The 10,547-nt window shown below is 29.7% G+C and overlaps 1 protein-coding gene across 3 annotated transcripts in view; it reads left to right on the top strand.

Annotated features, from left to right (window-relative positions):
• The window catches only part of LOC145258170 (POU domain, class 4, transcription factor 3-like), a 450,366-nt gene that overhangs the window by 403,144 nt on the left and 36,675 nt on the right, over nucleotides 1–10,547 (top strand). The window lies entirely within an intron of this gene.

The raw sequence follows: 10,547 nt of genomic DNA, 5'->3' as shown, positions 1-10,547 counted from the left end.
GTTTAATCTTAACCATGTTACTTTTCATGCTCGCCCTTTTCTTTGAAATCTTAACATATCATTATATCTATATACCTTATATATGTACGTATAACAATTGTATAGTCTACGTTAAAAATGACTTAATTAAAACATATTTCGCCATTGTGAACATATAGAATTGCGACAGTAATTGAGTTGTCATAATAAATTATTATTATAACTTCTACTAAGCTAAATACTTTAGAAGTGATAATTTGCTTTCTCCTTTCCTCTTATCAATTGAAAAAGATTCAGTCATGATTTCGTGACGGAATGGATTTATATTTATTTATAAAAACTGATGAAATATTAGCCTTTAATATAGAGTGGAAGAGATCACTGCTACGGATATTTATCATAGATATGTTAGGAAAACATGAAAAGTATTTGTGTGTATATGTGTGTATGTGTGTATATGCGTGTATGTGTGTGTGTGTTTGTGTGTGTGTTCATTTCGAGTCAACGTGTAAAGGTTTAATCCCAATAGATATTAATGTGTAATTTCAGACCATCTATAAATCTCTGTATCTTTTTCTCTCTCTCTCTCTTTCTCTCTCTCTCTCTCTCTCTCTCTCTCTCTCTCTCTCTCTATATATATATATATATATATATATATATATATATATATATATATATATATATATATATATCACAAGAAAGGAAGATTTTTTTGTAACATGAATAGGTTAGCCCAATTAACATGAGCAGATAACTAGATCCAATATCTAGAACATTTTTTTTTCTTGTGATTAAGGGAGGTGGTGTTGGATCAATACTACTGGGGAGACGTGATTTAATGTACTGTTTTGTTTTAAAATCCCAGAAACGGTGTTTCATGGTAAACAACCGATGATCCCTAAAATTAACATTATTACTATTCTGAATTTTAGAGAGAGAGTTAATGCATTGATTGCAGGTGATTAAACGACTTACTGACGAAATAGTTTTCCAACGAATGATAAAAATAAAATTAATATAGTTTTAAAGATGAAAAAACTTTCAAGACTAAAAGTCTTTATACCAAATTTCACGATGTTGTTCATCTTACCGTCTATTCTTTTCAGCGTGTCAAAATATTCAATTAGCATGCTGAAAGAAATAAACGGTAAGGCACATTGGAATTTGGGATATAGACGTTATGTTATTTATTTGTATATGTAGTTATATTTAATATACATCGAGCTTCGTAAAAAAATGATTGGTATTAATAAAGGGTAAAATATAATTGAACAAGCATATTTTCCCATATATATATATATATATATATATATATATATATATATATACAATATATATATATATATATATATATATATATATATATAATGAATGACAAAAGCCTATATTCTAAAGTTCATGATGTTGATCATTTTACAATTTATTCCTTTAATATAGTTGACATTTACAATTCTTGACAGTATCTGTCAAGAATTGTAAATGTCAACTGTATTAAAGGAAAGTGCCAATTTTGTGTCTAAACACTTGAAATTTTAAATGTAGGTTACCTGGGAATGAGTCAAACTTTTTAATATATATATATATATATATATATATATATATATATAAGCACACACAATATATATATATATATATTTGTGTGTGTGTGTGTGTGTGTGTGTGTGACTTGGCTGCCATCAGCTAAAATCGAAACCAAAACATACAAATTTCTACATTCGTTTTTTTTTTCTTCGCGGATGTTTTGGATGCTGTTCTAGTTTTTATTATTCTGTTTAATCATTTATGAACATGCCGAATATATTTATGTGAGTTCCGTAAGAAATGGATCATACCTGAGCGTATCGTAAGCCACCATTCGCCCATGCATGAAGTATTGTTGACATATATGGTCTGATATACATACCACCAGTCCCTCCCCTTTTAAATAAGGGCCCAAAAGTGAGTTTCTGATCTGATTGGTCCCGTACTATCAGTCACACTCCAACCTCTATCCCATCACTGTAATGTTCCTATTTACAATGCCTCCCCACGGGACAGAGTTAGACACCAGAGTCGTTTTTTAATGTGGAGGAAAGAAACAAAAATAAAAAAATTGTCTCAGTCGTAAAGGATTTCTCTTCCACTGACAGAGAACAAGAAATTGAAGTGTAGCATCTGAAGAACAGATACTACAGTTTGATCTTGATCACTGCAATGTTGCAATCCTGTGTCTGTTTTACAATTACTTTAATGGAATGTGTTCTGATGAACTCATGGCATTTGTGTCCCCCTCCCCGATGTACATATCCCGACTTCCTCGACAACGCAGCAAAATCCGACCTCTTTGCTAGTGATATCCCTACATGCCGGAAAGCGTTCTACTCTAATAATTTCCCGGACTGCTAGATTTTGGAATTCCTTCCCTTCGTTTCTTGCTTCCCTATTTGTTTATAACTACAGAAGTTTTAATCTAATATAAACAGACATTACGCTGCTAACCTTCCACATGGGTCCCTGCGGACATTATCTAAATTAGTAGCCCCACACGTGCAAGTGGTAATCTAATAAAGTTTTTAAGTTGAAAAAGAGTATATATCTATACTCCTATATATATGTTTTTGTGTGTGTGTGTATTACCATTCATATTAAAAACACCTTTTCCTATTTATTTAAAAAGAAAATACAACTTTGTTATATATGGCTCGTGGAATTGTATTCATCTGCAAAAGATCTAGCTAATCTGCATATTCTTTTAAATATTCATTTTAATTAATTCCCTATTAGTTTTTTTTTCGGTTTTCTTATGAGATAATCGTCTTTAGTTAACTATTACATATAATTATATTCATGCATATATTCTACATAATTTATACTTGCGTAATATTTGCGTAAAAAGCTTATAGTAAACACAAACCTGTATATGTATGCGTATATATATTTGTTAAAAGAAATGCCTACCAAACTCCTCTGTCAGTTGTGGTCTACAGACATTAATATATAGGGCATTCGAATCCATGCGAAACTTTACATTTGGTTTTTAGCGGGGGACAATCAATGCAAAGGTGTGAAAATTAAAAAAATGGAATTTGCTTGTTTAAAGTCGAACGAAGGCATTACGGATATGCATGTGTAACGTAATAGCTATGAGTTCATCAGAATACATTCCATTAATGTAATTAGTTCATATTTTAATTTTTAGCCTTTCAGCAAAACATGTCTTCATCGCTCAGGCATCAACGTCAAAGGAAAAAGTAAATCGAGAGCTATACGTGTTGGTTTAGATTCTCGGTGATGGGGCACGAGTCATTTTTTTTATTTTTTTTTTATTTTTTGAAATAATTACTATATATTGGGTCCTATATAATATAAAATTAAATAAAAAATCGGCATACATCAACATATCATATTTAAGCGTATTTTACGACCGGGCAATACCGGGCAGCCTACTAGGATATGTCTGTGTGTGTGGGGGGGGGGATATGCTTATTCAATTATATTTAACCACTTATAAATACCAATCCTTTTATTTATGTGCCTCGCAGTGTTCTTAGATATGTTTTGTATGGGAATGTCATAGATTAGTATCGATAATTACGATGAAAGAAGGAACAGGCGATATTGACCAAAGTTAACACCTTACACAGCCTAACATCACAAGTGCATTCGAGAAGTTTTATTACCACACAAGCCGAAAGGCTCGGCAGACGCTTTGATATGACAGGGGCGCGTGCGAAATAGAATGCTTCTGTTTGGAACGCAATTGAAACATGATACTTGGTATTTGCATTTGAAACTTTAATTCAAGTCGTTATGTAAATATCATTAAATATTTCAACAGCAGGGTCTCTACAGTGCAATTGAGACTAAAATATATTATTGGATAAGAAACTGCCGGGAGGATTGAAAAATGAAAGATTTTATCGATTTCGATGATAATAAAACATGAGGGAGGAAGACATTTGTTGATTTTAATTTATTTCCATGGCAACGTCGGGTTTCCATGCTAGTATATATATATATATATATATATATATATATATATATATATATATATATATATATATATATACATATATATATGTATATATATATATATATATATAATGCATGGACATATTTGAATACCATTATATTTTAATGAGTATATTTGCGAATAATTATATGTATGTATATATATATATATATATATATATATACACACACACACACACACCCACACACATATATATATATATATATATATATATATATATATATATATAATGCTTTTCATTATTAGTGAATACTCAATAATTTAACTTTATACGATAAGACCGTTCATGAAACAAATATGGCCGCCAATAAAAAGTAAATAGTTTTTAAAAAGTATAGAATTATTTTCGGTTCCACAACCTATATATATTTAATATATATATATATATATATATATATATATATATATATATATATATATATATATATATATATATATAATTATTAAATACCTACAGGCGCTAGTGTTTCATCATTTTTTAACGTCTGTCAGCGTGATCTAATCATTATATGATGATCTGAGCATAAGAGCTAAATTGACTGAGTTTTTAAATTTCTAACTGAAGGTGCTCAACGGTAAGAAACGAGTTCCTTAAAGAAGCTGACATAATTATTTACTATAATAAGTAGTAAATACCTACAGACACTAGAGTTTCATCTTTTTGGGAATCATCAGTGCGGGTTGTCTCGCTAAACACAAGTCGAGAGATTTGAATAGGGCGACAGAAGTCATGTCTGGCTTCATTAGTAAGGACCTAATCCATTCGGCTACCGTTAACCGCGAGAAACACAGTTGAGATTTAAACATTTATTCGTGCTTTAAATGCTTTGAACGTAATATATATATATATATATATATATATATATATATATATATATAGTTATATATATATATATATATATATATATATATATATATATATATATAATTATCTTTTTGCTATAATAATTAAATACCTACAGACACTAGTGTTTCATCCTTTCGGGATTCTTCAGTGCAGGGTGTCACGATTCCATTTACACACTATCGTTTTCAATTTATTTTCAATGTATGTGCTAATAAGCAAAATTTGCAGTTACTAACATTATTTAACTAATAACATTTTCTTCCGATGGGATAAGCCATTCAGTGAAAATCAATGGATTAAGGAAAAACTTTGAAATTTTTTTGTACTCTTTATCAAACACAATATATTTTGTTGAAAATCTACATGATGTAATTCAGAATTTCCATATACACACACACACACACACACACACACACACACACACACACACATATATATATATATATATATATATATATATATATATATATATATATATAAACAGAACGAATTAAATGTATCGTTGTGTTTACAAGAAGGGGTTCATTTAAGATTACGTTAATTAGATACCAAATGGTTTTAAATCGTCGATTAAGTCTTTGGAAGAGTGATAATGTCAGAAGACACAGATTTAAAGTGTCAGTTTTTATATGCTCGACTTGCACATAAATATTGTTTGTAAAAAATATACGAAGGAATGTGACAATTTCTGGTATATAATTCTGAAGAAATAATTGAACGTTACAACAGTTTGCGTCGGCATAGCACTAGACAGGTGTGAGTAAAAAGAGAATAATTTCCGAAACAGCATGTCTTGTGGATAATAAAATGGAAGCTGATTGATTATTTATCAATGCACAATATAACGTGTACATTATATATCTATATATCTATAAATGTGAACGTGTCTGTGTGTCTGCGCGTGTGTGTGTCTGTCTGTGTGTCTGCACACATTTCCTTACGCAATAACTCTGTCAATTTTTAGTCCACAGACTCGAAATTCGATATACAGGGTACTGAGATTTGGGAAAATCGATGTGATCGATTTTCGGCCAGAAATTTGGCTGTTAAGGGGTCAAAGTTCAACGATTTGACCTTTGTGAACTTTACCAAACTCCTCAGAAAATTTGGGGTCTAAACACTTGAAATTTTAGATATAGGTTCCTTGGAAATCTGACTTAATAACTTAATTTGAGCCCAAAACAATAAATGTTAAGGGGTCATAATAGGGGTCAAAGTTTAAAAAATTGACCTTGTTTTTTTTTTTTGCTCAGCATACATCTCCAAACACCCGGACAATGCTAGTATATATATATATATATATATATATATATATATATATATATATATATATATATTAATGTCGTGTTGGTTTTTTTAACTGATAATACGGTTAATTAGCATTTTCACGTTGAAGATCTTATTTTTTAGAAAATTGCCCATATTTTCTTCGGACGTAAACAAATATTTTATTTAGTCCTTTAATACTTCTATTTTACTTATTCAGTATACTTTATAAGTAAAATAAACTTATAAATAAATAAATTATTACATATGTATACGTATATATGTACATATATATATATGTATATATATACATATATATGCATATACATGTATATATACATGTAGATATGTGTATATATATACATATATATGTATACATATACAAACACACACATATATAAATATATGTGTATGTATGTACGTATGTATGTATGTATAAATCATGGAAATGTCCTGGATGGTTTTTAAGGGTGCATTTAATTCACTGTGAAGATAGGAGGAGGGTTCTCCCCCAAATAAACTTGCCTGGTGTGTGGGCGACAAGACGGTACTTCACGCAATTGACTACCGGGACAAACTGCTGCAAGATGCATTCCTGAACCTGCATGTCCTGCACATGTTTGCCGCAGTGAATTGTGACATTTTATGTTGTGTTGGATATGAAGTTGAACCATGTGGATCAACTCAGATACTTCATAGCTGAGGCCGGTTCAATCCTTAAAAGCAAAAAGTATACTCGTATCCGAGTTATTCCAATGACGACATATATATCATAGGAAGGAGAATTCAAATATATAAGTATTATTTCAGTAATTCTATCTTGGAAGTAACTCTATAAATTACATTATTTACTGAAATGAAATATCCAATGTTCAAAGATAGGAAACACAACAGAACTTATTTTTAAGCTATAGTTTAAAAAACGAATACTTTTTTTCAACAGAGCAAATAAAAACCCAAATGGTGTAACATAAAATAATATTTCTGGAATGATTATAAAGATTGAACAGATGATTATGAAAACAGAGTGAAGGAGAAGGTATAATAAATGATCACCAAACACAATCCAACGGATAGTCCCATAAATAATATATATAGAAGGTAGACTAAATAAATATATAGAAGGTAGACTTAATAATCACCAAACACAATCCAACGGATAGTCCCATAAATAATATTTATATAGAAGGTAGACTAAACAAATATAAAGAAGGTAGCCTAAATAAATATAAAGAAGGTAAACTAAATAATCACCAAACACAATCCAACGGATAGTCCACTAAATAATATATAAAGAAGGTAAACTAAATAATAACCAAACACAATCCAATGGATAGTCCCATAAATAATATATAAAGAAGGTAGCCTAAATAAATATAAAGAAGGTAAACTAAATAATCACCAAACACAATCCAACGGATAGTCCCATAAATAATATATAAAGAAGGAAGACTAAATAAATATAAAGAAGGTAGACTAAATAATCACCAAACACAATCCAACGGATAGTCCCATAAATAATATATATAGAAGGTAGACTAAATAAATATATAGAAGGTAGACTAAATAATCACCAAACACAATCAAACGGATAGTCCCATGAATAATATATAAAGAAGGTAGACTAAATAAATATAAAGAAGGTAGACTAAATAATCACCAAACACAATCCAACGGATAGTCCCATAAATAATATTTATATAGAAGGTAGACTAAACAAATATAAAGAAGGTAGCCTAAATAAATATAAAGAAGGTAAACTAAATAATCACCAAACACAATCCAACGGATAGTCCACTAAATAATATATAAAGAAGGGAGACTAAATAATAACCAAACACAATCCAATGGATAGTCCCATAAATAATATATAAAGAAGGTAGCCTAAATAAATATAAAGAAGGTAAACTAAATAATCACCAAACACAATCCAACGGATAGTCCCATAAATAATATATAAAGAAGGAAGACTAAATAAATATAAAGAAGGTAGACTAAATAATCACCAAACACAATCCAACGGATAGTCCCATAAATAATATATATAGAAGGTAGACTAAATAAATATATAGAAGGTAGACTAAATAATCACCAAACACAATCAAACGGATAGTCCCATGAATAATATATAAAGAAGGTAGACTAAATAAATATAAAGAAGGTAGACTAAATAATCACCAAACACAATCCAACGGATAGTCCCATAAATAATATATATAGAAGGTAGACTAAATAAATATATAGAAGGTAGACTAAATAATCACCAAACACAATCAAACGGATAGTCCCATGAATAATATATAAAGAAGGTAGACTAAATAAATATAAAGAAGGTAGACTAAATAATCACCAAACACAATCCAACGGATAGTCCCATAAATAATATATAAAGAAGGTAGACTAAATAAATATAAAGAAGGTAGACTAAATAATCACCAAACACAATCCAACGGATAGTCCCATAAATAATATATATAGAAGGTAGACTAAATAAATATATAGAAGGTAGACTAAATAATCACCAAACACAATCAAACGGATAGTCCCATAAATAATATATAATATTTATTTAATAATTAATAATTTAATTATTTATTTAATATATAAAGAAGGTAGACTAAATAAATATATAGAAGGTAGACTAAATAATCACCAAACACAATCCAACGGATAGTCCCATAAATAATATATATAGAAGGTAGACTAAATAAATAAGGTAGACTAAATAATCACCAAACACAATCCAACGGATAGTCCCATGAATAATATATAAAGAAGGTAGACTAAATAAATATAAAGAAGGTAGACTAAATAATCACCAAACACAATCCAACGGATAGTCCCATAAATAATATATAAAGAAGGTAGACTAAATAAATATAAAGAAGGTAGACTTAATAATCACCGAACACAATCCAACGGATAGTCCCATAAATAATATATAAAGAAGGTAGACTAAATAAATATATAGAAGGTAAACTAAATAATCAATAAACACAATCCGACGGATAGTCCCATAAATAATATATAAAGAAGGTAATTTTTTAAACTTTGACCCCCTATTATGACCCTTAACATTTATTATTTTGGGTTACAATCAAGTTATTAAGTTTTATCCATGTTCAATGAACCTATATCTAAAATTTCAAGTGTTTAGACCTGAAATTGGCGGAGGAATTTGGTAGAGTTTTCAAAGGGCCAACCGTTGAACTTTGACCCCTTTACAGCCAAATTTCTGGCTTAAAACGATTACAAAGATTTTCTCAAATCTCAGTACCTGTATATAAAATTTCGAGTCTGTAGACTTAAAAATTGACAGAGATATTGTGTAGGGAAATGTGCACAGACACACACACACACACACACACACACACACACATTTTCACTTTTATAGATATATAGATAACCCTTAATATCAATTAATATGAAAATAACCCCTTACAATATAAACTGGGAAATGAAAATAGAAAAATGTGGAATTATAAACATAAAAATCAATTAATTTGTTAAGTGAAAAATAAGAAGTTATAGCTAAATACTTACACATAAAAATCACCTGCCTACAACTATGATTGTAGATTGCGCTTGTGCAGAAGAAAGAGTTCATATCGACTTACTTCTGCGGAAGCCTACTATTGTTATTTTTCAATTATGACCCCCTAGTTGCTATTTTACCGGGTAAAAACAAAACCGACATTGTTCCATTAATCCAAAATCCCTATATATCACGTTTCAAAATTGTAGATAAAAAATCAGAGAAAAGTTTGGCAATAATGTTCCACAGTACGGCAGACTATTAAATGAAAACTATCGTCCAATAAACCATTTAAAATAATAAATTAATGAAAGTTATTTTTTGAAATATTATGCAAATGAGTTAACTTTTATTTAGCCACTCGTATATCCATGACTGACTTAATGAGTTCGCTTAAATAATTTTAAATAGAAAACATATGCTTTTAACACCAACGTAAGTTCGACGAAGAACTCAACACACACACACACACACACACGCACACACACACACACACATACACACACACACATATATATATATATATAGTTGCGCTCTTCTATAAGTGAAACAAAATTAAAGCTTTTTATTAACCTTTATATTATTGAATATGAACACGTTGTTACATGTTAAATAAATGGCGTTACTTATGACGTTCCCTGTACACACACGCACACACACATACACACACACACACACACACACACACGCACACATCACACACATATATATATATATATATATATATATATATATATATATATATATATATATATACTGCTCCCTATCTTGGGTTGAGCATATCGGGAAATGATATACAAAATGCCATTAGCGTATTAAGCGACGCTCTTTGTGTAAAAAAAAAATCGAGCGGAGGCATTTGAGCGATGTGAAAACATCGTTAATTCATTACCCACTAAGCATCAGCG

The sequence above is a fragment of the Euprymna scolopes genome, chromosome 3 (genome assembly GCF_053919585.1).
Source record: "Euprymna scolopes isolate OS-2025 chromosome 3, ASM5391958v1, whole genome shotgun sequence".
In the NCBI taxonomy this organism is placed as follows: Eukaryota; Metazoa; Mollusca; class Cephalopoda; order Sepiida; family Sepiolidae; genus Euprymna; species Euprymna scolopes.
The sequence above is the reverse complement of the archived record's forward strand: the minus strand, read 5'-3'. Positions and strand labels throughout refer to the sequence as shown.